This window comes from Pempheris klunzingeri, chromosome 9 (genome assembly GCF_042242105.1).
Source record: "Pempheris klunzingeri isolate RE-2024b chromosome 9, fPemKlu1.hap1, whole genome shotgun sequence".
Taxonomy (NCBI): Eukaryota; Metazoa; Chordata; class Actinopteri; order Acropomatiformes; family Pempheridae; genus Pempheris; species Pempheris klunzingeri.
In genome coordinates this window covers 9766812-9790590 of record NC_092020.1, presented here as the reverse complement: position 1 = coordinate 9790590, position 23779 = coordinate 9766812, and the positions used below count along the sequence as shown (strand labels likewise).

At 46.7% G+C, this 23779-nt stretch overlaps 40 non-coding genes across 40 annotated transcripts; all 40 read right to left on the bottom strand.

Moving 5' to 3' along the window:
* Positions 1–147: 147 nt before the first annotated feature.
* Positions 148–311, bottom strand: LOC139207755 (U1 spliceosomal RNA). The gene has a single exon (XR_011585058.1). It is a non-coding gene; the product is annotated as a U1 spliceosomal RNA (small nuclear RNA).
* Positions 312–827: 516 nt separating this feature from the next.
* On the bottom strand, positions 828–991 carry LOC139207753 (U1 spliceosomal RNA). Its single transcript, XR_011585057.1, has one exon. It is a non-coding gene; the product is annotated as a U1 spliceosomal RNA (small nuclear RNA).
* A 461-nt stretch (positions 992–1452) lies between these two features.
* LOC139207806 (U1 spliceosomal RNA) lies at positions 1453–1616 on the bottom strand. Its single transcript, XR_011585106.1, has one exon. It is a non-coding gene; the product is annotated as a U1 spliceosomal RNA (small nuclear RNA).
* A 381-nt stretch (positions 1617–1997) lies between these two features.
* On the bottom strand, positions 1998–2161 carry LOC139207752 (U1 spliceosomal RNA). Its single transcript, XR_011585056.1, has one exon. It is a non-coding gene; the product is annotated as a U1 spliceosomal RNA (small nuclear RNA).
* A 408-nt stretch (positions 2162–2569) lies between these two features.
* On the bottom strand, positions 2570–2733 carry LOC139207751 (U1 spliceosomal RNA). The gene has a single exon (XR_011585055.1). It is a non-coding gene; the product is annotated as a U1 spliceosomal RNA (small nuclear RNA).
* A 516-nt stretch (positions 2734–3249) lies between these two features.
* Positions 3250–3413, bottom strand: LOC139207750 (U1 spliceosomal RNA). The gene has a single exon (XR_011585054.1). It is a non-coding gene; the product is annotated as a U1 spliceosomal RNA (small nuclear RNA).
* Positions 3414–3874: 461 nt separating this feature from the next.
* On the bottom strand, positions 3875–4038 carry LOC139207805 (U1 spliceosomal RNA). Its single transcript, XR_011585105.1, has one exon. It is a non-coding gene; the product is annotated as a U1 spliceosomal RNA (small nuclear RNA).
* Positions 4039–4419: 381 nt separating this feature from the next.
* Positions 4420–4583, bottom strand: LOC139207748 (U1 spliceosomal RNA). Its single transcript, XR_011585052.1, has one exon. It is a non-coding gene; the product is annotated as a U1 spliceosomal RNA (small nuclear RNA).
* Positions 4584–5072: 489 nt separating this feature from the next.
* Positions 5073–5236, bottom strand: LOC139207747 (U1 spliceosomal RNA). The gene has a single exon (XR_011585051.1). It is a non-coding gene; the product is annotated as a U1 spliceosomal RNA (small nuclear RNA).
* A 381-nt stretch (positions 5237–5617) lies between these two features.
* Positions 5618–5781, bottom strand: LOC139207814 (U1 spliceosomal RNA). The gene has a single exon (XR_011585114.1). It is a non-coding gene; the product is annotated as a U1 spliceosomal RNA (small nuclear RNA).
* Positions 5782–6162: 381 nt separating this feature from the next.
* LOC139207746 (U1 spliceosomal RNA) lies at positions 6163–6326 on the bottom strand. The gene has a single exon (XR_011585050.1). It is a non-coding gene; the product is annotated as a U1 spliceosomal RNA (small nuclear RNA).
* Positions 6327–6842: 516 nt separating this feature from the next.
* On the bottom strand, positions 6843–7006 carry LOC139207745 (U1 spliceosomal RNA). The gene has a single exon (XR_011585049.1). It is a non-coding gene; the product is annotated as a U1 spliceosomal RNA (small nuclear RNA).
* A 489-nt stretch (positions 7007–7495) lies between these two features.
* Positions 7496–7659, bottom strand: LOC139207804 (U1 spliceosomal RNA). Its single transcript, XR_011585104.1, has one exon. It is a non-coding gene; the product is annotated as a U1 spliceosomal RNA (small nuclear RNA).
* Positions 7660–8040: 381 nt separating this feature from the next.
* Positions 8041–8204, bottom strand: LOC139207744 (U1 spliceosomal RNA). Its single transcript, XR_011585048.1, has one exon. It is a non-coding gene; the product is annotated as a U1 spliceosomal RNA (small nuclear RNA).
* A 489-nt stretch (positions 8205–8693) lies between these two features.
* Positions 8694–8857, bottom strand: LOC139207877 (U1 spliceosomal RNA). Its single transcript, XR_011585172.1, has one exon. It is a non-coding gene; the product is annotated as a U1 spliceosomal RNA (small nuclear RNA).
* A 489-nt stretch (positions 8858–9346) lies between these two features.
* LOC139207875 (U1 spliceosomal RNA) lies at positions 9347–9510 on the bottom strand. The gene has a single exon (XR_011585171.1). It is a non-coding gene; the product is annotated as a U1 spliceosomal RNA (small nuclear RNA).
* A 381-nt stretch (positions 9511–9891) lies between these two features.
* LOC139207874 (U1 spliceosomal RNA) lies at positions 9892–10055 on the bottom strand. Its single transcript, XR_011585170.1, has one exon. It is a non-coding gene; the product is annotated as a U1 spliceosomal RNA (small nuclear RNA).
* Positions 10056–10436: 381 nt separating this feature from the next.
* On the bottom strand, positions 10437–10600 carry LOC139207873 (U1 spliceosomal RNA). The gene has a single exon (XR_011585169.1). It is a non-coding gene; the product is annotated as a U1 spliceosomal RNA (small nuclear RNA).
* Positions 10601–11089: 489 nt separating this feature from the next.
* On the bottom strand, positions 11090–11253 carry LOC139207795 (U1 spliceosomal RNA). The gene has a single exon (XR_011585096.1). It is a non-coding gene; the product is annotated as a U1 spliceosomal RNA (small nuclear RNA).
* A 354-nt stretch (positions 11254–11607) lies between these two features.
* LOC139207872 (U1 spliceosomal RNA) lies at positions 11608–11771 on the bottom strand. The gene has a single exon (XR_011585168.1). It is a non-coding gene; the product is annotated as a U1 spliceosomal RNA (small nuclear RNA).
* Positions 11772–12260: 489 nt separating this feature from the next.
* Positions 12261–12424, bottom strand: LOC139207870 (U1 spliceosomal RNA). The gene has a single exon (XR_011585166.1). It is a non-coding gene; the product is annotated as a U1 spliceosomal RNA (small nuclear RNA).
* A 381-nt stretch (positions 12425–12805) lies between these two features.
* On the bottom strand, positions 12806–12969 carry LOC139207811 (U1 spliceosomal RNA). The gene has a single exon (XR_011585111.1). It is a non-coding gene; the product is annotated as a U1 spliceosomal RNA (small nuclear RNA).
* A 436-nt stretch (positions 12970–13405) lies between these two features.
* On the bottom strand, positions 13406–13569 carry LOC139207869 (U1 spliceosomal RNA). The gene has a single exon (XR_011585165.1). It is a non-coding gene; the product is annotated as a U1 spliceosomal RNA (small nuclear RNA).
* Positions 13570–14058: 489 nt separating this feature from the next.
* Positions 14059–14222, bottom strand: LOC139207868 (U1 spliceosomal RNA). The gene has a single exon (XR_011585164.1). It is a non-coding gene; the product is annotated as a U1 spliceosomal RNA (small nuclear RNA).
* A 381-nt stretch (positions 14223–14603) lies between these two features.
* Positions 14604–14767, bottom strand: LOC139207867 (U1 spliceosomal RNA). Its single transcript, XR_011585163.1, has one exon. It is a non-coding gene; the product is annotated as a U1 spliceosomal RNA (small nuclear RNA).
* Positions 14768–15256: 489 nt separating this feature from the next.
* Positions 15257–15420, bottom strand: LOC139207822 (U1 spliceosomal RNA). The gene has a single exon (XR_011585121.1). It is a non-coding gene; the product is annotated as a U1 spliceosomal RNA (small nuclear RNA).
* A 354-nt stretch (positions 15421–15774) lies between these two features.
* Positions 15775–15938, bottom strand: LOC139207866 (U1 spliceosomal RNA). Its single transcript, XR_011585162.1, has one exon. It is a non-coding gene; the product is annotated as a U1 spliceosomal RNA (small nuclear RNA).
* Positions 15939–16401: 463 nt separating this feature from the next.
* LOC139207865 (U1 spliceosomal RNA) lies at positions 16402–16565 on the bottom strand. Its single transcript, XR_011585161.1, has one exon. It is a non-coding gene; the product is annotated as a U1 spliceosomal RNA (small nuclear RNA).
* A 489-nt stretch (positions 16566–17054) lies between these two features.
* LOC139207821 (U1 spliceosomal RNA) lies at positions 17055–17218 on the bottom strand. The gene has a single exon (XR_011585120.1). It is a non-coding gene; the product is annotated as a U1 spliceosomal RNA (small nuclear RNA).
* Positions 17219–17572: 354 nt separating this feature from the next.
* LOC139207813 (U1 spliceosomal RNA) lies at positions 17573–17736 on the bottom strand. The gene has a single exon (XR_011585113.1). It is a non-coding gene; the product is annotated as a U1 spliceosomal RNA (small nuclear RNA).
* A 381-nt stretch (positions 17737–18117) lies between these two features.
* LOC139207864 (U1 spliceosomal RNA) lies at positions 18118–18281 on the bottom strand. Its single transcript, XR_011585160.1, has one exon. It is a non-coding gene; the product is annotated as a U1 spliceosomal RNA (small nuclear RNA).
* A 516-nt stretch (positions 18282–18797) lies between these two features.
* LOC139207863 (U1 spliceosomal RNA) lies at positions 18798–18961 on the bottom strand. The gene has a single exon (XR_011585159.1). It is a non-coding gene; the product is annotated as a U1 spliceosomal RNA (small nuclear RNA).
* A 489-nt stretch (positions 18962–19450) lies between these two features.
* Positions 19451–19614, bottom strand: LOC139207803 (U1 spliceosomal RNA). Its single transcript, XR_011585103.1, has one exon. It is a non-coding gene; the product is annotated as a U1 spliceosomal RNA (small nuclear RNA).
* Positions 19615–19995: 381 nt separating this feature from the next.
* Positions 19996–20159, bottom strand: LOC139207862 (U1 spliceosomal RNA). Its single transcript, XR_011585158.1, has one exon. It is a non-coding gene; the product is annotated as a U1 spliceosomal RNA (small nuclear RNA).
* A 489-nt stretch (positions 20160–20648) lies between these two features.
* Positions 20649–20812, bottom strand: LOC139207861 (U1 spliceosomal RNA). The gene has a single exon (XR_011585157.1). It is a non-coding gene; the product is annotated as a U1 spliceosomal RNA (small nuclear RNA).
* Positions 20813–21301: 489 nt separating this feature from the next.
* LOC139207858 (U1 spliceosomal RNA) lies at positions 21302–21465 on the bottom strand. Its single transcript, XR_011585155.1, has one exon. It is a non-coding gene; the product is annotated as a U1 spliceosomal RNA (small nuclear RNA).
* Positions 21466–21846: 381 nt separating this feature from the next.
* Positions 21847–22010, bottom strand: LOC139207857 (U1 spliceosomal RNA). The gene has a single exon (XR_011585154.1). It is a non-coding gene; the product is annotated as a U1 spliceosomal RNA (small nuclear RNA).
* Positions 22011–22391: 381 nt separating this feature from the next.
* On the bottom strand, positions 22392–22555 carry LOC139207856 (U1 spliceosomal RNA). The gene has a single exon (XR_011585153.1). It is a non-coding gene; the product is annotated as a U1 spliceosomal RNA (small nuclear RNA).
* Positions 22556–23044: 489 nt separating this feature from the next.
* On the bottom strand, positions 23045–23208 carry LOC139207794 (U1 spliceosomal RNA). Its single transcript, XR_011585095.1, has one exon. It is a non-coding gene; the product is annotated as a U1 spliceosomal RNA (small nuclear RNA).
* Positions 23209–23562: 354 nt separating this feature from the next.
* LOC139207855 (U1 spliceosomal RNA) lies at positions 23563–23726 on the bottom strand. The gene has a single exon (XR_011585152.1). It is a non-coding gene; the product is annotated as a U1 spliceosomal RNA (small nuclear RNA).
* Positions 23727–23779: the final 53 nt, after the last annotated feature.

Sequence of the window (23779 nt, the reverse complement as noted above, 5' to 3'; positions counted from 1 at the left end):
CATTTGCTAATTGTTCATCACAGATAACATTTCCTAATTGTTCATCACCACTTTTCTGTTCTATCCGCAACAGAACTTGGAGACGAGAAATCAGTACTCAACAGACTAGCCCCGCTAGAATATCTTGCTTCTCTTTGACATGTCGATCAGGGGAGAGCGCGAACGCAGTCCCCCACTACCAGAAATTTTGCAGTCGAGATTCCCACATTTGGGGAATTCGCAGAGGTCAGCACGGCCGCAGTGCAATGGCCGAGCCTCGCTCTGGGTGAACCACCTTCTTGATCATGGTATCTCCCCTGCCAGGTAAGTATGAGTTGCAAGTGTCAGAGGTTTGGAGGCCATTCCCAGACACGGGACCCCAGGCTGACGGGGGGAGGAGAGGAGAAAAGGCAATTCCATCCGGCCCATGTAAACGGCCACGCCCCCCGGAGCAGATCATTTGCTAATTGTTCATCACAGATAACATTTGCTAATTGTTCATCACAGATAACATTTGCTAATTGTTCATCACAGATAACATTTGCTAATTGTTCATCACATATAGCATTTGCTCATTGTTCATCACTGATAACATTTACTCATTGTTCATCACAGATAACATTTACTTGTTGTTCATCACATACAACATCACAGATAACATTTGCTAATTGTTCATCACACATAGCATTTGCTAATTGTTCATCACATACAACATTTGCGAATTGTTCATCACAGATAACATTTGCTAATTGTTCATCACCACTTTGCGGACAGAACTTGGAGACGAGAAATCAGTACTCAACAGACTAGCCCCGCTAGAATATCTTGCTTCTTTTTGACATGTCGATCAGGGGAGAGCGCGAACGCAGTCCCCCACTACCAGAAATTTTGCAGTCGAGATTCCCACATTTGGGGAATTCGCAGAGGTCAGCACGGCCGCAGTGCAATGGCCGAGCCTCGCTCTGGGTGAACCACCTTCTTGATCATGGTATCTCCCCTGCCAGGTAAGTATGAGTTGCAAGTGTCAGAGGTTTGGAGGCCATTCCCAGACACGGGACCCCAGGCTGACGGGGGGAGGAGAGGAGAAAAGGCAATTCCATCCGGCCCATGTAAACGGCCACGCCCCCCGGAGCAGATCATTTGCTCATTGTTCATCACAGATAACATTTGCTAATTGTTCATCACAGATAACATTTGCTAATTGTTCATCACATATAGCATTTGCTCATTGTTCATCACTGATAACATTTACTTGTTGTTCATCACATACAACATCACAGATAACATTTGCTCATTGTTCATCACACATAGCATTTGCTAATTGTTCATCACATACAACATTTGCGAATTGTTCATCACAGATAACATTTGCTAATTGTTCATCACCATTTTCAGACAGGACTTGGAGACGAGAAATCAGTACTCAACAGACTAGCCCCGCTAGAATATCTTGCTTCTCTTTGACATGTCGATCAGGGGAGAGCGCGAACGCAGTGCCCCACTACCAGAAATTTTGCAGTCGAGATTCCCACATTTGGGGAATTCGCAGAGGTCAGCACGGCCGCAGTGCAATGGCCGAGCCTCGCTCTGGGTGAACCACCTTCTTGATCATGGTATCTCCCCTGCCAGGTAAGTATGAGTTGCAAGTGTCAGAGGTTTGGAGGCCATTCCCAGACACGGGACCCCAGGCTGACGGGGGGGAGGACAGGAGAAAAGGCAATTCCATCCGGCCCATGTAAACGGCCACGCCCCCCGGAGCAGATCATTTGCTCATTGTTCATCACATATAGCATTTGCTCATTGTTCATCACTGATAACATTTACTCATTGTTCATCACAGATAACATTTACTTGTTGTTCATCACATACAACATTTGCTAATTGTTCATCACAGATAACATTTGCTAATTGTTCATCACCACTTTTCTGTTCTATCCGCAACAGAACTTGGAGACGAGAAATCAGTACTCAACAGACTAGCCCCGCTAGAATATCTTGCTTCTCTTTGACATGTCGATCAGGGGAGAGCGCGAACGCAGTCCCCCACTACCAGAAATTTTGCAGTCGAGATTCCCACATTTGGGGAATTCGCAGAGGTCAGCACGGCCGCAGTGCAATGGCCGAGCCTCGCTCTGGGTGAACCACCTTCTTGATCATGGTATCTCCCCTGCCAGGTAAGTATGAGTTGCAAGTGTCAGAGGTTTGGAGGCCATTCCCAGACACGGGACCCCAGGCTGACGGGGGGAGGAGAGGAGAAAAGGCAATTCCATCCGGCCCATGTAAACGGCCACGCCCCCCGGAGCAGATCATTTGCTCATTGTTCATCACAGATAACATTTGCTAATTGTTCATCACAGATAACATTTGCTAATTGTTCATCACATATAGCATTTGCTCATTGTTCATCACTGATAACATTTACTCATTGTTCATCACAGATAACATTTACTTGTTGTTCATCACATACAACATCACAGATAACATTTGCTAATTGTTCATCACCACTTTGCGGACAGAACTTGGAGACGAGAAATCAGTACTCAACAGACTAGCCCCGCTAGAATATCTTGCTTCTCTTTGACATGTCGATCAGGGGAGAGCGCGAACGCAGTCCCCCACTACCAGAAATTTTGCAGTCGAGATTCCCACATTTGGGGAATTCGCAGAGGTCAGCACGGCCGCAGTGCAATGGCCGAGCCTCGCTCTGGGTGAACCACCTTCTTGATCATGGTATCTCCCCTGCCAGGTAAGTATGAGTTGCAAGTGTCAGAGGTTTGGAGGCCATTCCCAGACACGGGACCCCAGGCTGACGGGGGGAGGAGAGGAGAAAAGGCAATTCCATCCGGCCCATGTAAACGGCCACGCCCCCCGGAGCAGATCATTTGCTAATTGTTCATCACAGATAACATTTGCTAATTGTTCATCACAGATAACATTTGCTAATTGTTCATCACAGATAACATTTGCTAATTGTTCATCACATATAGCATTTGCTCATTGTTCATCACTGATAACATTTACTCATTGTTCATCACAGATAACATTTACTTGTTGTTCATCACATACAACATCACAGATAACATTTGCTAATTGTTCATCACACATAGCATTTGCTAATTGTTCATCACATACAACATTTGCGAATTGTTCATCACAGATAACATTTGCTAATTGTTCATCACCACTTTGCGGACAGAACTTGGAGACGAGAAATCAGTACTCAACAGACTAGCCCCGCTAGAATATCTTGCTTCTTTTTGACATGTCGATCAGGGGAGAGCGCGAACGCAGTCCCCCACTACCAGAAATTTTGCAGTCGAGATTCCCACATTTGGGGAATTCGCAGAGGTCAGCACGGCCGCAGTGCAATGGCCGAGCCTCGCTCTGGGTGAACCACCTTCTTGATCATGGTATCTCCCCTGCCAGGTAAGTATGAGTTGCAAGTGTCAGAGGTTTGGAGGCCATTCCCAGACACGGGACCCCAGGCTGACGGGGGGAGGAGAGGAGAAAAGGCAATTCCATCCGGCCCATGTAAACGGCCACGCCCCCCGGAGCAGATCATTTGCTCATTGTTCATCACAGATAACATTTGCTAATTGTTCATCACAGATAACATTTGCTAATTGTTCATCACATATAGCATTTGCTCATTGTTCATCACTGATAACATTTACTTGTTGTTCATCACATACAACATCACAGATAACATTTGCTCATTGTTCATCACACATAGCATTTGCTAATTGTTCATCACATACAACATTTGCGAATTGTTCATCACAGATAACATTTGCTAATTGTTCATCACCACTTTCAGACAGGACTTGGAGACGAGAAATCAGTACTCAACAGACTAGCCCCGCTAGAATATCTTGCTTCTCTTTGACATGTCGATCAGGGGAGAGCGCGAACGCAGTGCCCCACTACCAGAAATTTTGCAGTCGAGATTCCCACATTTGGGGAATTCGCAGAGGTCAGCACGGCCGCAGTGCAATGGCCGAGCCTCGCTCTGGGTGAACCACCTTCTTGATCATGGTATCTCCCCTGCCAGGTAAGTATGAGTTGCAAGTGTCAGAGGTTTGGAGGCCATTCCCAGACACGGGACCCCAGGCTGACGGGGGGGAGGACAGGAGAAAAGGCAATTCCATCCGGCCCATGTAAACGGCCACGCCCCCCGGAGCAGATCATTTGCTCATTGTTCATCACATATAGCATTTGCTCATTGTTCATCACTGATAACATTTACTCATTGTTCATCACAGATAACATTTACTTGTTGTTCATCACATACAACATTTGCTAATTGTTCATCACAGATAACATTTGCTAATTGTTCATCACCACTTTTCTGTTCTATCCGCAACAGAACTTGGAGACGAGAAATCAGTACTCAACAGACTAGCCCGGCTAGAATATCTTGCTTCTCTTTGACATGTCGATCAGGGGAGAGCGCGAACGCAGTCCCCCACTACCAGAAATTTTGCAGTCGAGATTCCCACATTTGGGGAATTCGCAGAGGTCAGCACGGCCGCAGTGCAATGGCCGAGCCTCGCTCTGGGTGAACCACCTTCTTGATCATGGTATCTCCCCTGCCAGGTAAGTATGAGTTGCAAGTGTCAGAGGTTTGGAGGCCATTCCCAGACACGGGACCCCAGGCTGACGGGGGGAGGAGAGGAGAAAAGGCAATTCCATCCGGCCCATGTAAACGGCCACGCCCCCCGGAGCAGATCATTTGCTCATTGTTCATCACAGATAACATTTGCTAATTGTTCATCACAGATAACATTTGCTAATTGTTCATCACATATAGCATTTGCTCATTGTTCATCACTGATAACATTTACTCATTGTTCATCACAGATAACATTTACTTGTTGTTCATCACATACAACATCACAGATAACATTTGCTAATTGTTCATCACACATAGCATTTGCTAATTGTTCATCACATACAACATTTGCGAATTGTTCATCACAGATAACATTTGCTAATTGTTCATCACCACTTTGCGGACAGAACTTGGAGACGAGAAATCAGTACTCAACAGACTAGCCCCGCTAGAATATCTTGCTTCTCTTTGACATGTCGATCAGGGGAGAGCGCGAACGCAGTCCCCCACTACCAGAAATTTTGCAGTCGAGATTCCCACATTTGGGGAATTCGCAGAGGTCAGCACGGCCGCAGTGCAATGGCCGAGCCTCGCTCTGGGTGAACCACCTTCTTGATCATGGTATCTCCCCTGCCAGGTAAGTATGAGTTGCAAGTGTCAGAGGTTTGGAGGCCATTCCCAGACACGGGACCCCAGGCTGACGGGGGGGAGGACAGGAGAAAAGGCAATTCCATCCGGCCCATGTAAACGGCCACGCCCCCCGGAGCAGATCATTTGCTCATTGTTCATCACATATAGCATTTGCTCATTGTTCATCACTGATAACATTTACTCATTGTTCATCACAGATAACATTTACTTGTTGTTCATCACATACAACATTTGCTAATTGTTCATCACAGATAACATTTGCTAATTGTTCATCACCACTTTTCTGTTCTATCCGCAACAGAACTTGGAGACGAGAAATCAGTACTCAACAGACTAGCCCGGCTAGAATATCTTGCTTCTCTTTGACATGTCGATCAGGGGAGAGCGCGAACGCAGTGCCCCACTACCAGAAATTTTGCAGTCGAGATTCCCACATTTGGGGAATTCGCAGAGGTCAGCACGGCCGCAGTGCAATGGCTGAGCCTCGCTCTGGGTGAACCACCTTCTTGATCATGGTATCTCCCCTGCCAGGTAAGTATGAGTTGCAAGTGTCAGAGGTTTGGAGGCCATTCCCAGACACGGGACCCCAGGCTGACGGGGGGGAGGACAGGAGAAAAGGCAATTCCATCCGGCCCATGTAAACGGCCACGCCCCCCGGAGCAGATCATTTGCTCATTGTTCATCACATATAGCATTTGCTCATTGTTCATCACTGATAACATTTACTCATTGTTCATCACAGATAACATTTACTTGTTGTTCATCACATACAACATTTGCTAATTGTTCATCACAGATAACATTTGCTAATTGTTCATCACCACTTTTCTGTTCTATCCGCAACAGAACTTGGAGACGAGAAATCAGTACTCAACAGACTAGCCCCGCTAGAATATCTTGCTTCTCTTTGACATGTCGATCAGGGGAGAGCGCGAACGCAGTCCCCCACTACCAGAAATTTTGCAGTCGAGATTCCCACATTTGGGGAATTCGCAGAGGTCAGCACGGCCGCAGTGCAATGGCCGAGCCTCGCTCTGGGTGAACCACCTTCTTGATCATGGTATCTCCCCTGCCAGGTAAGTATGAGTTGCAAGTGTCAGAGGTTTGGAGGCCATTCCCAGACACGGGACCCCAGGCTGACGGGGGGAGGAGAGGAGAAAAGGCAATTCCATCCGGCCCATGTAAACGGCCACGCCCCCCGGAGCAGATCATTTGCTAATTGTTCATCACAGATAACATTTGCTCATTGTTCATCACAGATAACATTTGCTAATTGTTCATCACAGATAACATTTGCTAATTGTTCATCACATATAGCATTTGCTCATTGTTCATCACTGATAACATTTACTCATTGTTCATCACAGATAACATTTACTTGTTGTTCATCACATACAACATCACAGATAACATTTGCTAATTGTTCATCACACATAGCATTTGCTAATTGTTCATCACATACAACATTTGCGAATTGTTCATCACAGATAACATTTGCTAATTGTTCATCACCACTTTGCGGACAGAACTTGGAGACGAGAAATCAGTACTCAACAGACTAGCCCCGCTAGAATATCTTGCTTCTTTTTGACATGTCGATCAGGGGAGAGCGCGAACGCAGTCCCCCACTACCAGAAATTTTGCAGTCGAGATTCCCACATTTGGGGAATTCGCAGAGGTCAGCACGGCCGCAGTGCAATGGCCGAGCCTCGCTCTGGGTGAACCACCTTCTTGATCATGGTATCTCCCCTGCCAGGTAAGTATGAGTTGCAAGTGTCAGAGGTTTGGAGGCCATTCCCAGACACGGGACCCCAGGCTGACGGGGGGAGGAGAGGAGAAAAGGCAATTCCATCCGGCCCATGTAAACGGCCACGCCCCCCGGAGCAGATCATTTGCTCATTGTTCATCACAGATAACATTTGCTAATTGTTCATCACAGATAACATTTGCTAATTGTTCATCACATATAGCATTTGCTCATTGTTCATCACTGATAACATTTACTCATTGTTCATCACAGATAACATTTACTTGTTGTTCATCACATACAACATCACAGATAACATTTGCTCATTGTTCATCACACATAGCATTTGCTAATTGTTCATCACATACAACATTTGCGAATTGTTCATCACAGATAACATTTGCTAATTGTTCATCACCACTTTGCGGACAGAACTTGGAGACGAGAAATCAGTACTCAACAGACTAGCCCCGCTAGAATATCTTGCTTCTCTTTGACATGTCGATCAGGGGAGAGCGCGAACGCAGTGCCCCACTACCAGAAATTTTGCAGTCGAGATTCCCACATTTGGGGAATTCGCAGAGGTCAGCACGGCCGCAGTGCAATGGCCGAGCCTCGCTCTGGGTGAACCACCTTCTTGATCATGGTATCTCCCCTGCCAGGTAAGTATGAGTTGCAAGTGTCAGAGGTTTGGAGGCCATTCCCAGACACGGGACCCCAGGCTGACGGGGGGGAGGACAGGAGAAAAGGCAATTCCATCCGGCCCATGTAAACGGCCACGCCCCCCGGAGCAGATCATTTGCTCATTGTTCATCACATATAGCATTTGCTCATTGTTCATCACTGATAACATTTACTCATTGTTCATCACAGATAACATTTACTTGTTGTTCATCACATACAACATTTGCTAATTGTTCATCACAGATAACATTTGCTAATTGTTCATCACCACTTTTCTGTTCTATCCGCAACAGAACTTGGAGACGAGAAATCAGTACTCAACAGACTAGTCCCGCTAGAATATCTTGCTTCTCTTTGACATGTCGATCAGGGGAGAGCGCGAACGCAGTCCCCCACTACCAGAAATTTTGCAGTCGAGATTCCCACATTTGGGGAATTCGCAGAGGTCAGCACGGCCGCAGTGCAATGGCCGAGCCTCGCTCTGGGTGAACCACCTTCTTGATCATGGTATCTCCCCTGCCAGGTAAGTATGAGTTGCAAGTGTCAGAGGTTTGGAGGCCATTCCCAGACACGGGACCCCAGGCTGACGGGGGGAGGAGAGGAGAAAAGGCAATTCCATCCAGCCCATGTAAACGGCCACGCCCCCCGGAGCAGATCATTTGCTCATTGTTCATCACAGATAACATTTGCTAATTGTTCATCACAGATAACATTTGCTAATTGTTCATCACATATAGCATTTGCTCATTGTTCATCACTGATAACATTTACTCATTGTTCATCACAGATAACATTTACTTGTTGTTCATCACATACAACATCACAGATAACATTTGCTAATTGTTCATCACACATAGCATTTGCTAATTGTTCATCACATACAACATTTGCGAATTGTTCATCACAGATAACATTTGCTAATTGTTCATCACCACTTTGCGGACAGAACTTGGAGACGAGAAATCAGTACTCAACAGACTAGCCCCGCTAGAATATCTTGCTTCTTTTTGACATGTCGATCAGGGGAGAGCGCGAACGCAGTCCCCCACTACCAGAAATTTTGCAGTCGAGATTCCCACATTTGGGGAATTCGCAGAGGTCAGCACGGCCGCAGTGCAATGGCCGAGCCTCGCTCTGGGTGAACCACCTTCTTGATCATGGTATCTCCCCTGCCAGGTAAGTATGAGTTGCAAGTGTCAGAGGTTTGGAGGCCATTCCCAGACAGGGGACCCCAGGCTGACGGGGGGAGGAGAGGAGAAAAGGCAATTCCATCCGGCCCATGTAAACGGCCACGCCCCCCGGAGCAGATCATTTGCTCATTGTTCATCACAGATAACATTTGCTAATTGTTCATCACAGATAACATTTGCTAATTGTTCATCACATATAGCATTTGCTCATTGTTCATCACTGATAACATTTACTCATTGTTCATCACAGATAACATTTACTTGTTGTTCATCACATACAACATCACAGATAACATTTGCTAATTGTTCATCACACATAGCATTTGCTAATTGTTCATCACATACAACATTTGCGAATTGTTCATCACAGATAACATTTGCTAATTGTTCATCACCACTTTGCGGACAGAACTTGGAGACGAGAAATCAGTACTCAACAGACTAGCCCCGCTAGAATATCTTGCTTCTCTTTGACATGTCGATCAGGGGAGAGCGCGAACGCAGTCCCCCACTACCAGAAATTTTGCAGTCGAGATTCCCACATTTGGGGAATTCGCAGAGGTCAGCACGGCCGCAGTGCAATGGCCGAGCCTCGCTCTGGGTGAACCACCTTCTTGATCATGGTATCTCCCCTGCCAGGTAAGTATGAGTTGCAAGTGTCAGAGGTTTGGAGGCCATTCCCAGACACGGGACCCCAGGCTGACGGGGGGGAGGACAGGAGAAAAGGCAATTCCATCCGGCCCATGTAAACGGCCACGCCCCCCGGAGCAGATCATTTGCTCATTGTTCATCACATATAGCATTTGCTCATTGTTCATCACTGATAACATTTACTCATTGTTCATCACAGATAACATTTACTTGTTGTTCATCACATACAACATTTGCTAATTGTTCATCACAGATAACATTTGCTAATTGTTCATCACCACTTTTCTGTTCTATCCGCAACAGAACTTGGAGACGAGAAATCAGTACTCAACAGACTAGCCCGGCTAGAATATCTTGCTTCTCTTTGACATGTCGATCAGGGGAGAGCGCGAACGCAGTCCCCCACTACCAGAAATTTTGCAGTCGAGATTCCCACATTTGGGGAATTCGCAGAGGTCAGCACGGCCGCAGTGCAATGGCCGAGCCTCGCTCTGGGTGAACCACCTTCTTGATCATGGTATCTCCCCTGCCAGGTAAGTATGAGTTGCAAGTGTCAGAGGTTTGGAGGCCATTCCCAGACACGGGACCCCAGGCTGACGGGGGGGAGGACAGGAGAAAAGGCAATTCCATCCGGCCCATGTAAACGGCCACGCCCCCCGGAGCAGATCATTTGCTCATTGTTCATCACATATAGCATTTGCTCATTGTTCATCACTGATAACATTTACTCATTGTTCATCACAGATAACATTTACTTGTTGTTCATCACATACAACATTTGCTAATTGTTCATCACAGATAACATTTGCTAATTGTTCATCACCACTTTTCTGTTCTATCCGCAACAGAACTTGGAGACGAGAAATCAGTACTCAACAGACTAGCCCCGCTAGAATATCTTGCTTCTCTTTGACATGTCGATCAGGGGAGAGCGCGAACGCAGTCCCCCACTACCAGAAATTTTGCAGTCGAGATTCCCACATTTGGGGAATTCGCAGAGGTCAGCACGGCCGCAGTGCAATGGCCGAGCCTCGCTCTGGGTGAACCACCTTCTTGATCATGGTATCTCCCCTGCCAGGTAAGTATGAGTTGCAAGTGTCAGAGGTTTGGAGGCCATTCCCAGACACGGGACCCCAGGCTGACGGGGGGAGGAGAGGAGAAAAGGCAATTCCATCCAGCCCATGTAAACGGCCACGCCCCCCGGAGCAGATCATTTGCTCATTGTTCATCACAGATAACATTTGCTAATTGTTCATCACAGATAACATTTGCTAATTGTTCATCACATATAGCATTTGCTCATTGTTCATCACTGATAACATTTACTCATTGTTCATCACAGATAACATTTACTTGTTGTTCATCACATACAACATCACAGATAACATTTGCTCATTGTTCATCACACATAGCATTTGCTAATTGTTCATCACATACAACATTTGCGAATTGTTCATCACAGATAACATTTGCTAATTGTTCATCACCACTTTGCGGACAGAACTTGGAGACGAGAAATCAGTACTCAACAGACTAGCCCCGCTAGAATATCTTGCTTCTTTTTGACATGTCGATCAGGGGAGAGCGCGGACGCAGTCCCCCACTACCAGAAATTTTGCAGTCGAGATTCCCACATTTGGGGAATTCGCAGAGGTCAGCACGGCCGCAGTGCAATGGCCGAGCCTCGCTCTGGGTGAACCACCTTCTTGATCATGGTATCTCCCCTGCCAGGTAAGTATGAGTTGCAAGTGTCAGAGGTTTGGAGGCCATTCCCAGACACGGGACCCCAGGCTGACGGGGGGAGGAGAGGAGAAAAGGCAATTCCATCCGGCCCATGTAAACGGCCACGCCCCCCGGAGCAGAACATTTACTTGTTGTTCATCACATACAACATCACAGATAACATTTGCTAATTGTTCATCACACATAGCATTTGCTAATTGTTCATCACATACAACATTTGCGAATTGTTCATCACAGATAACATTTGGTAATTGTTCATCACCACTTTGCAGACAGAACTTGGAGACGAGAAATCAGTACTCAACAGACTAGCCCCGCTAGAATATCTTGCTTCTTTTTGACATGTCGATCAGGGGAGAGCGCGAACGCAGTCCCCCACTACCAGAAATTTTGCAGTCGAGATTCCCACATTTGGGGAATTCGCAGAGGTCAGCACGGCCGCAGTGCAATGGCCGAGCCTCGCTCTGGGTGAACCACCTTCTTGATCATGGTATCTCCCCTGCCAGGTAAGTATGAGTTGCAAGTGTCAGAGGTTTGGAGGCCATTCCCAGACACGGGACCCCAGGCTGACGGGGGGAGGAGAGGAGAAAAGGCAATTCCATCCGGCCCATGTAAACGGCCACGCCCCCCGGAGCAGATCATTTGCTCATTGTTCATCACAGATAACATTTGCTAATTGTTCATCACAGATAACATTTGCTAATTGTTCATCACATATAGCATTTGCTCATTGTTCATCACTGATAACATTTACTCATTGTTCATCACAGATAACATTTACTTGTTGTTCATCACATACAACATCACAGATAACATTTGCTCATTGTTCATCACACATAGCATTTGCTAATTGTTCATCACATACAACATTTGCGAATTGTTCATCACAGATAACATTTGCTAATTGTTCATCACCACTTTGCGGACAGAACTTGGAGACGAGAAATCAGTACTCAACAGACTAGCCCCGCTAGAATATCTTGCTTCTCTTTGACATGTCGATCAGGGGAGAGCGCGAACGCAGTCCCCCACTACCAGAAATTTTGCAGTCGAGATTCCCACATTTGGGGAATTCGCAGAGGTCAGCACGGCCGCAGTGCAATGGCCGAGCCTCGCTCTGGGTGAACCACCTTCTTGATCATGGTATCTCCCCTGCCAGGTAAGTATGAGTTGCAAGTGTCAGAGGTTTGGAGGCCATTCCCAGACACGGGACCCCAGGCTGACGGGGGGGAGGACAGGAGAAAAGGCAATTCCATCCGGCCCATGTAAACGGCCACGCCCCCCGGAGCAGATCATTTGCTCATTGTTCATCACATATAGCATTTGCTCATTGTTCATCACTGATAACATTTACTCATTGTTCATCACAGATAACATTTACTTGTTGTTCATCACATACAACATTTGCTAATTGTTCATCACAGATAACATTTGCTAATTGTTCATCACCACTTTTCTGTTCTATCCGCAACAGAACTTGGAGACGAGAAATCAGTACTCAACAGACTAGCCCGGCTAGAATATCTTGCTTCTCTTTGACATGTCGATCAGGGGAGAGCGCGAACGCAGTCCCCCACTACCAGAAATTTTGCAGTCGAGATTCCCACATTTGGGGAATTCGCAGAGGTCAGCATGGCCGCAGTGCAATGGCCGAGCCTCGCTCTGGGTGAACCACCTTCTTGATCATGGTATCTCCCCTGCCAGGTAAGTATGAGTTGCAAGTGTCAGAGGTTTGGAGGCCATTCCCAGACACGGGACCCCAGGCTGACGGGGGGGAGGAGAGGAGAAAAGGCAATTCCATCCGGCCCATGTAAACGGCCACGCCCCCCGGAGCAGATCATTTGCTCATTGTTCATCACATATAGCATTTGCTCATTGTTCATCACTGATAACATTTACTCATTGTTCATCACAGATAACATTTACTTGTTGTTCATCACATACAACATCACAGATAACATTTGCTAATTGTTCATCACACATAGCATTTGCTAATTGTTCATCACATACAACATTTGCGAATTGTTCATCACAGATAACATTTGCTAATTGTTCATCACCACTTTGCGGACAGAACTTGGAGACGAGAAATCAGTACTCAACAGACTAGCCCCGCTAGAATATCTTGCTTCTTTTTGACATGTCGATCAGGGGAGAGCGCGAACGCAGTCCCCCACTACCAGAAATTTTGCAGTCGAGATTCCCACATTTGGGGAATTCGCAGAGGTCAGCACGGCCGCAGTGCAATGGCCGAGCCTCGCTCTGGGTGAACCACCTTCTTGATCATGGTATCTCCCCTGCCAGGTAAGTATGAGTTGCAAGTGTCAGAGGTTTGGAGGCCATTCCCAGACACGGGACCCCAGGCTGACGGGGGGAGGAGAGGAGAAAAGGCAATTCCATCCGGCCCATGTAAACGGCCACGCCCCCCGGAGCAGATCATTTGCTCATTGTTCATCACAGATAACATTTGCTAATTGTTCATCACAGATAACATTTGCTAATTGTTCATCACATATAGCATTTGCTCATTGTTCATCACTGATAACATTTACTCATTGTTCATCACAGATAACATTTACTTGTTGTTCATCACATACAACATCACAGATAACATTTGCTCATTGTTCATCACACATAGCATTTGCTAATTGTTCATCACATACAACATTTGCGAATTGTTCATCACAGATAACATTTGCTAATTGTTCATCACCACTTTGCGGACAGAACTTGGAGACGAGAAATCAGTACTCAACAGACTAGCCCCGCTAGAATATCTTGCTTCTCTTTGACATGTCGATCAGGGGAGAGCGCGAACGCAGTCCCCCACTACCAGAAATTTTGCAGTCGAGATTCCCACATTTGGGGAATTCGCAGAGGTCAGCACGGCCGCAGTGCAATGGCCGAGCCTCGCTCTGGGTGAACCACCTTCTTGATCATGGTATCTCCCCTGCCAGGTAAGTATGAGTTGCAAGTGTCAGAGGTTTGGAGGCCATTCCCAGACACGGGACCCCAGGCTGACGGGGGGGAGGACAGGAGAAAAGGCAATTCCATCCGGCCCATGTAAACGGCCACGCCCCCCGGAGCAGATCATTTGCTCATTGTTCATCACATATAGCATTTGCTCATTGTTCATCACTGATAACATTTACTCATTGTTCATCACAGATAACATTTACTTGTTGTTCATCACATACAACATTTGCTAATTGTTCATCACAGATAACATTTGCTAATTGTTCATCACCACTTTTCTGTTCTATCCGCAACAGAACTTGGAGACGAGAAATCAGTACTCAACAGACTAGCCCGGCTAGAATATCTTGCTTCTCTTTGACATGTCGATCAGGGGAGAGCGCGAACGCAGTCCCCCACTACCAGAAATTTTGCAGTCGAGATTCCCACATTTGGGGAATTCGCAGAGGTCAGCACGGCCGCAGTGCAATGGCCGAGCCTCGCTCTGGGTGAACCACCTTCTTGATCATGGTATCTCCCCTGCCAGGTAAGTATGAGTTGCAAGTGTCAGAGGTTTGGAGGCCATTCCCAGACACGGGACCCCAGGCTGACGGGGGGAGGAGAGGAGAAAAGGCAATTCCATCCGGCCCATGTAAACGGCCACGCCCCCCGGAGCAGATCATTTGCTCATTGTTCATCACAGATAACATTTGCTAATTGTTCATCACAGATAACATTTGCTAATTGTTCATCACATATAGCATTTGCTCATTGTTCATCACTGATAACATTTACTCATTGTTCATCACAGATAACATTTACTTGTTGTTCATCACATACAACATCACAGATAACATTTGCTAATTGTTCATCACACATAGCATTTGCTAATTGTTCATCACATACAACATTTGCGAATTGTTCATCACAGATAACATTTGCTAATTGTTCATCACCACTTTGCGGACAGAACTTGGAGACGAGAAATCAGTACTCAACAGACTAGCCCCGCTAGAATATCTTGCTTCTCTTTGACATGTCGATCAGGGGAGAGCGCGAACGCAGTCCCCCACTACCAGAAATTTTGCAGTCGAGATTCCCACATTTGGGGAATTCGCAGAGGTCAGCACGGCCGCAGTGCAATGGCCGAGCCTCACTCTGGGTGAACCACCTTCTTGATCTAGGTATCTCCCCTGCCAGGTAAGTATGAGTTGCAAGTGTCAGAGGTTTGGAGGCCATTCCCAGACACGGGACCCCAGGCTGACGGGGGGAGGAGAGGAGAAAAGGCAATTCCATCCGGCCCATGTAAACGGCCACGCCCCCCGGAGCAGAACATTTACTTGTTGTTCATCACATACAACATCACAGATAACATTTGCTAATTGTTCATCACACATAGCATTTGCTAATTGTTCATCACATACAACATTTGCGAATTGTTCATCACAGATAACATTTGCTAATTGTTCATCACCACTTTGCGGACAGAACTTGGAGACGAGAAATCAGTACTCAACAGACTAGCCCCGCTAGAATATCTTGCCTCTCTTTGACATGTCGATCAGGGGAGAGCGCGAACGCAGTCCCCCACTACCAGAAATTTTGCAGTCGAGATTCCCACATTTGGGGAATTCGCAGAGGTCAGCACGGCCGCAGTGCAATGGCCGAGCCTCGCTCTGGGTGAACCACCTTCTTGATCATGGTATCTCCCCTGCCAGGTAAGTATGAGTTGCAAGTGTCAGAGGTTTGGAGGCCATTCCCAGACACGGGACCCCAGGCTGACGGTGGGGAGGAGAGGAGAAAAGGCAATTCCATCCGGCCCATGTAAACGGCCACGCCCCCCGGAGCAGATCATTTGCTAATTGTTCATCACAGATAACATTTGCTAATTGTTCATCACATATAGCATTTGCTCATTGTTCATCACTGATAACATTTACTCATTGTTCATCACAGATAACATTTACTTGTTGTTCATCACATACAACATCACAGATAACATTTGCTAATTGTTCATCACACATAGCATTTGCTAATTGTTCATCACATACAACATTTGCGAATTGTTCATCACAGATAACATTTGCTAATTGTTCATCACCACTTTGCGGACAGAACTTGGAGACGAGAAATCAGTACTCAACAGACTAGCCCCGCTAGAATATCTTGCTTCTCTTTGACATGTCGATCAGGGGAGAGCGCGAACGCAGTCCCCCACTACCAGAAATTTTGCAGTCGAGATTCCCACATTTGGGGAATTCGCAGAGGTCAGCACGGCCGCAGTGCAATGGCCGAGCCTCGCTCTGGGTGAACCACCTTCTTGATCATGGTATCTCCCCTGCCAGGTAAGTATGAGTTGCAAGTGTCAGAGGTTTGGAGGCCATTCCCAGACACGGGACCCCAGGCTGACGGGGGGAGGAGAGGAGAAAAGGCAATTCCATCCGGCCCATGTAAACGGCCACGCCCCCCGGAGCAGATCATTTGCTCATTGTTCATCACAGATAACATTTGCTAATTGTTCATCACAGATAACATTTGCTAATTGTTCATCACATATAGCATTTGCTCATTGTTCATCACTGATAACATTTACTCATTGTTCATCACAGATAACATTTACTTGTTGTTCATCACATACAACATCACAGATAACATTTGCTAATTGTTCATCACACATAGCATTTGCTAATTGTTCATCACATACAACATTTGCGAATTGTTCATCACAGATAACATTTGCTAATTGTTCATCACCACTTTGCGGACAGAACTTGGAGACGAGAAATCAGTACTCAACAGACTAGCCCCGCTAGAATATCTTGCTTCTCTTTGACATGTCGATCAGGGGAGAGCGCGAACGCAGTCCCCCACTACCAGAAATTTTGCAGTCGAGATTCCCACATTTGGGGAATTCGCAGAGGTCAGCACGGCCGCAGTGCAATGGCCGAGCCTCACTCTGGGTGAACCACCTTCTTGATCTAGGTATCTCCCCTGCCAGGTAAGTATGAGTTGCAAGTGTCAGAGGTTTGGAGGCCATTCCCAGACACGGGACCCCAGGCTGACGGGGGGAGGAGAGGAGAAAAGGCAATTCCATCCGGCCCATGTAAACGGCCACGCCCCCCGGAGCAGAACATTTACTTGTTGTTCATCACATACAACATCACAGATAACATTTGCTAATTGTTCATCACACATAGCATTTGCTAATTGTTCATCACATACAACATTTGCGAATTGTTCATCACAGATAACATTTGCTAATTGTTCATCACCACTTTGCGGACAGAACTTGGAGACGAGAAATCAGTACTCAACAGACTAGCCCCGCTAGAATATCTTGCTTCTCTTTGACATGTCGATCAGGGGAGAGCGCGAACGCAGTGCCCCACTACCAGAAATTTTGCAGTCGAGATTCCCACATTTGGGGAATTCGCAGAGGTCAGCACGGCCGCAGTGCAATGGCTGAGCCTCGCTCTGGGTGAACCACCTTCTTGATCATGGTATCTCCCCTGCCAGGTAAGTATGAGTTGCAAGTGTCAGAGGTTTGGAGGCCATTCCCAGACACGGGACCCCAGGCTGACGGGGGGGAGGACAGGAGAAAAGGCAATTCCATCCGGCCCATGTAAACGGCCACGCCCCCCGGAGCAGATCATTTGCTCATTGTTCATCACATATAGCATTTGCTCATTGTTCATCACTGATAACATTTACTCATTGTTCATCACAGATAACATTTACTTGTTGTTCATCACATACAACATTTGCTAATTGTTCATCACAGATAACATTTGCTAATTGTTCATCACCACTTTTCTGTTCTATCCGCAACAGAACTTGGAGACGAGAAATCAGTACTCAACAGACTAGCCCCGCTAGAATATCTTGCTTCTCTTTGACATGTCGATCAGGGGAGAGCGCGAACGCAGTCCCCCACTACCAGAAATTTTGCAGTCGAGATTCCCACATTTGGGGAATTCGCAGAGGTCAGCACGGCCGCAGTGCAATGGCCGAGCCTCGCTCTGGGTGAACCACCTTCTTGATCATGGTATCTCCCCTGCCAGGTAAGTATGAGTTGCAAGTGTCAGAGGTTTGGAGGCCATTCCCAGACACGGGACCCCAGGCTGACGGGGGGAGGAGAGGAGAAAAGGCAATTCCATCCGGCCCATGTAAACGGCCACGCCCCCCGGAGCAGATCATTTGCTAATTGTTCATCACAGATAACATTTGCTCATTGTTCATCACAGATAACATTTGCTAATTGTTCATCACAGATAACATTTGCTAATTGTTCATCACATATAGCATTTGCTCATTGTTCATCACTGATAACATTTACTCATTGTTCATCACAGATAACATTTACTTGTTGTTCATCACATACAACATCACAGATAACATTTGCTAATTGTTCATCACACATAGCATTTGCTAATTGTTCATCACATACAACATTTGCGAATTGTTCATCACAGATAACATTTGCTAATTGTTCATCACCACTTTGCGGACAGAACTTGGAGACGAGAAATCAGTACTCAACAGACTAGCCCCGCTAGAATATCTTGCTTCTTTTTGACATGTCGATCAGGGGAGAGCGCGAACGCAGTCCCCCACTACCAGAAATTTTGCAGTCGAGATTCCCACATTTGGGGAATTCGCAGAGGTCAGCACGGCCGCAGTGCAATGGCCGAGCCTCGCTCTGGGTGAACCACCTTCTTGATCATGGTATCTCCCCTGCCAGGTAAGTATGAGTTGCAAGTGTCAGAGGTTTGGAGGCCATTCCCAGACACGGGACCCCAGGCTGACGGGGGGAGGAGAGGAGAAAAGGCAATTCCATCCGGCCCATGTAAACGGCCACGCCCCCCGGAGCAGATCATTTGCTCATTGTTCATCACAGATAACATTTGCTAATTGTTCATCACAGATAACATTTGCTAATTGTTCATCACATATAGCATTTGCTCATTGTTCATCACTGATAACATTTACTCATTGTTCATCACAGATAACATTTACTTGTTGTTCATCACATACAACATCACAGATAACATTTGCTCATTGTTCATCACACATAGCATTTGCTAATTGTTCATCACATACAACATTTGCGAATTGTTCATCACAGATAACATTTGCTAATTGTTCATCACCACTTTGCGGACAGAACTTGGAGACGAGAAATCAGTACTCAACAGACTAGCCCCGCTAGAATATCTTGCTTCTCTTTGACATGTCGATCAGGGGAGAGCGCGAACGCAGTGCCCCACTACCAGAAATTTTGCAGTCGAGATTCCCACATTTGGGGAATTCGCAGAGGTCAGCACGGCCGCAGTGCAATGGCCGAGCCTCGCTCTGGGTGAACCACCTTCTTGATCATGGTATCTCCCCTGCCAGGTAAGTATGAGTTGCAAGTGTCAGAGGTTTGGAGGCCATTCCCAGACACGGGACCCCAGGCTGACGGGGGGGAGGACAGGAGAAAAGGCAATTCCATCCGGCCCATGTAAACGGCCACGCCCCCCGGAGCAGATCATTTGCTCATTGTTCATCACATATAGCATTTGCTCATTGTTCATCACTGATAACATTTACTCATTGTTCATCACAGATAACATTTACTTGTTGTTCATCACATACAACATTTGCTAATTGTTCATCACAGATAACATTTGCTAATTGTTCATCACCACTTTTCTGTTCTATCCGCAACAGAACTTGGAGACGAGAAATCAGTACTCAACAGACTAGTCCCGCTAGAATATCTTGCTTCTCTTTGACATGTCGATCAGGGGAGAGCGCGAACGCAGTCCCCCACTACCAGAAATTTTGCAGTCGAGATTCCCACATTTGGGGAATTCGCAGAGGTCAGCACGGCCGCAGTGCAATGGCCGAGCCTCGCTCTGGGTGAACCACCTTCTTGATCATGGTATCTCCCCTGCCAGGTAAGTATGAGTTGCAAGTGTCAGAGGTTTGGAGGCCATTCCCAGACACGGGACCCCAGGCTGACGGGGGGAGGAGAGGAGAAAAGGCAATTCCATCCAGCCCATGTAAACGGCCACGCCCCCCGGAGCAGATCATTTGCTCATTGTTCATCACAGATAACATTTGCTAATTGTTCATCACAGATAACATTTGCTAATTGTTCATCACATATAGCATTTGCTCATTGTTCATCACTGATAACATTTACTCATTGTTCATCACAGATAACATTTACTTGTTGTTCATCACATACAACATCACAGATAACATTTGCTAATTGTTCATCACACATAGCATTTGCTAATTGTTCATCACATACAACATTTGCGAATTGTTCATCACAGATAACATTTGCTAATTGTTCATCACCACTTTGCGGACAGAACTTGGAGACGAGAAATCAGTACTCAACAGACTAGCCCCGCTAGAATATCTTGCTTCTTTTTGACATGTCGATCAGGGGAGAGCGCGAACGCAGTCCCCCACTACCAGAAATTTTGCAGTCGAGATTCCCACATTTGGGGAATTCGCAGAGGTCAGCACGGCCGCAGTGCAATGGCCGAGCCTCGCTCTGGGTGAACCACCTTCTTGATCATGGTATCTCCCCTGCCAGGTAAGTATGAGTTGCAAGTGTCAGAGGTTTGGAGGCCATTCCCAGACAGGGGACCCCAGGCTGACGGGGGGAGGAGAGGAGAAAAGGCAATTCCATCCGGCCCATGTAAACGGCCACGCCCCCCGGAGCAGATCATTTGCTCATTGTTCATCACAGATAACATTTGCTAATTGTTCATCACAGATAACATTTGCTAATTGTTCATCACATATAGCATTTGCTCATTGTTCATCACTGATAACATTTACTCATTGTTCATCACAGATAACATTTACTTGTTGTTCATCACATACAACATCACAGATAACATTTGCTAATTGTTCATCACACATAGCATTTGCTAATTGTTCATCACATACAACATTTGCGAATTGTTCATCACAGATAACATTTGCTAATTGTTCATCACCACTTTGCGGACAGAACTTGGAGACGAGAAATCAGTACTCAACAGACTAGCCCCGCTAGAATATCTTGCTTCTCTTTGACATGTCGATCAGGGGAGAGCGCGAACGCAGTCCCCCACTACCAGAAATTTTGCAGTCGAGATTCCCACATTTGGGGAATTCGCAGAGGTCAGCACGGCCGCAGTGCAATGGCCGAGCCTCGCTCTGGGTGAACCACCTTCTTGATCATGGTATCTCCCCTGCCAGGTAAGTATGAGTTGCAAGTGTCAGAGGTTTGGAGGCCATTCCCAGACACGGGACCCCAGGCTGACGGGGGGGAGGACAGGAGAAAAGGCAATTCCATCCGGCCCATGTAAACGGCCACGCCCCCCGGAGCAGATCATTTGCTCATTGTTCATCACATATAGCATTTGCTCATTGTTCATCACTGATAACATTTACTCATTGTTCATCACAGATAACATTTACTTGTTGTTCATCACATACAACATTTGCTAATTGTTCATCACAGATAACATTTGCTAATTGTTCATCACCACTTTTCTGTTCTATCCGCAACAGAACTTGGAGACGAGAAATCAGTACTCAACAGACTAGCCCGGCTAGAATATCTTGCTTCTCTTTGACATGTCGATCAGGGGAGAGCGCGAACGCAGTCCCCCACTACCAGAAATTTTGCAGTCGAGATTCCCACATTTGGGGAATTCGCAGAGGTCAGCACGGCCGCAGTGCAATGGCCGAGCCTCGCTCTGGGTGAACCACCTTCTTGATCATGGTATCTCCCCTGCCAGGTAAGTATGAGTTGCAAGTGTCAGAGGTTTGGAGGCCATTCCCAGACACGGGACCCCAGGCTGACGGGGGGGAGGACAGGAGAAAAGGCAATTCCATCCGGCCCATGTAAACGGCCACGCCCCCCGGAGCAGATCATTTGCTCATTGTTCATCACATATAGCATTTGCTCATTGTTCATCACTGATAACATTTACTCATTGTTCATCACAGATAACATTTACTTGTTGTTCATCACATACAACATTTGCTAATTGTTCATCACAGATAACATTTGCTAATTGTTCATCACCACTTTTCTGTTCTATCCGCAACAGAACTTGGAGACGAGAAATCAGTACTCAACAGACTAGCCCCGCTAGAATATCTTGCTTCTCTTTGACATGTCGATCAGGGGAGAGCGCGAACGCAGTCCCCCACTACCAGAAATTTTGCAGTCGAGATTCCCACATTTGGGGAATTCGCAGAGGTCAGCACGGCCGCAGTGCAATGGCCGAGCCTCGCTCTGGGTGAACCACCTTCTTGATCATGGTATCTCCCCTGCCAGGTAAGTATGAGTTGCAAGTGTCAGAGGTTTGGAGGCCATTCCCAGACACGGGACCCCAGGCTGACGGGGGGAGGAGAGGAGAAAAGGCAATTCCATCCAGCCCATGTAAACGGCCACGCCCCCCGGAGCAGATCATTTGCTCATTGTTCATCACAGATAACATTTGCTAATTGTTCATCACAGATAACATTTGCTAATTGTTCATCACATATAGCATTTGCTCATTGTTCATCACTGATAACATTTACTCATTGTTCATCACAGATAACATTTACTTGTTGTTCATCACATACAACATCACAGATAACATTTGCTCATTGTTCATCACACATAGCATTTGCTAATTGTTCATCACATACAACATTTGCGAATTGTTCATCACAGATAACATTTGCTAATTGTTCATCACCACTTTGCGGACAGAACTTGGAGACGAGAAATCAGTACTCAACAGACTAGCCCCGCTAGAATATCTTGCTTCTTTTTGACATGTCGATCAGGGGAGAGCGCGGACGCAGTCCCCCACTACCAGAAATTTTGCAGTCGAGATTCCCACATTTGGGGAATTCGCAGAGGTCAGCACGGCCGCAGTGCAATGGCCGAGCCTCGCTCTGGGTGAACCACCTTCTTGATCATGGTATCTCCCCTGCCAGGTAAGTATGAGTTGCAAGTGTCAGAGGTTTGGAGGCCATTCCCAGACACGGGACCCCAGGCTGACGGGGGGAGGAGAGGAGAAAAGGCAATTCCATCCGGCCCATGTAAACGGCCACGCCCCCCGGAGCAGAACATTTACTTGTTGTTCATCACATACAACATCACAGATAACATTTGCTAATTGTTCATCACACATAGCATTTGCTAATTGTTCATCACATACAACATTTGCGAATTGTTCATCACAGATAACATTTGGTAATTGTTCATCACCACTTTGCAGACAGAACTTGGAGACGAGAAATCAGTACTCAACAGACTAGCCCCGCTAGAATATCTTGCTTCTTTTTGACATGTCGATCAGGGGAGAGCGCGAACGCAGTCCCCCACTACCAGAAATTTTGCAGTCGAGATTCCCACATTTGGGGAATTCGCAGAGGTCAGCACGGCCGCAGTGCAATGGCCGAGCCTCGCTCTGGGTGAACCACCTTCTTGATCATGGTATCTCCCCTGCCAGGTAAGTATGAGTTGCAAGTGTCAGAGGTTTGGAGGCCATTCCCAGACACGGGACCCCAGGC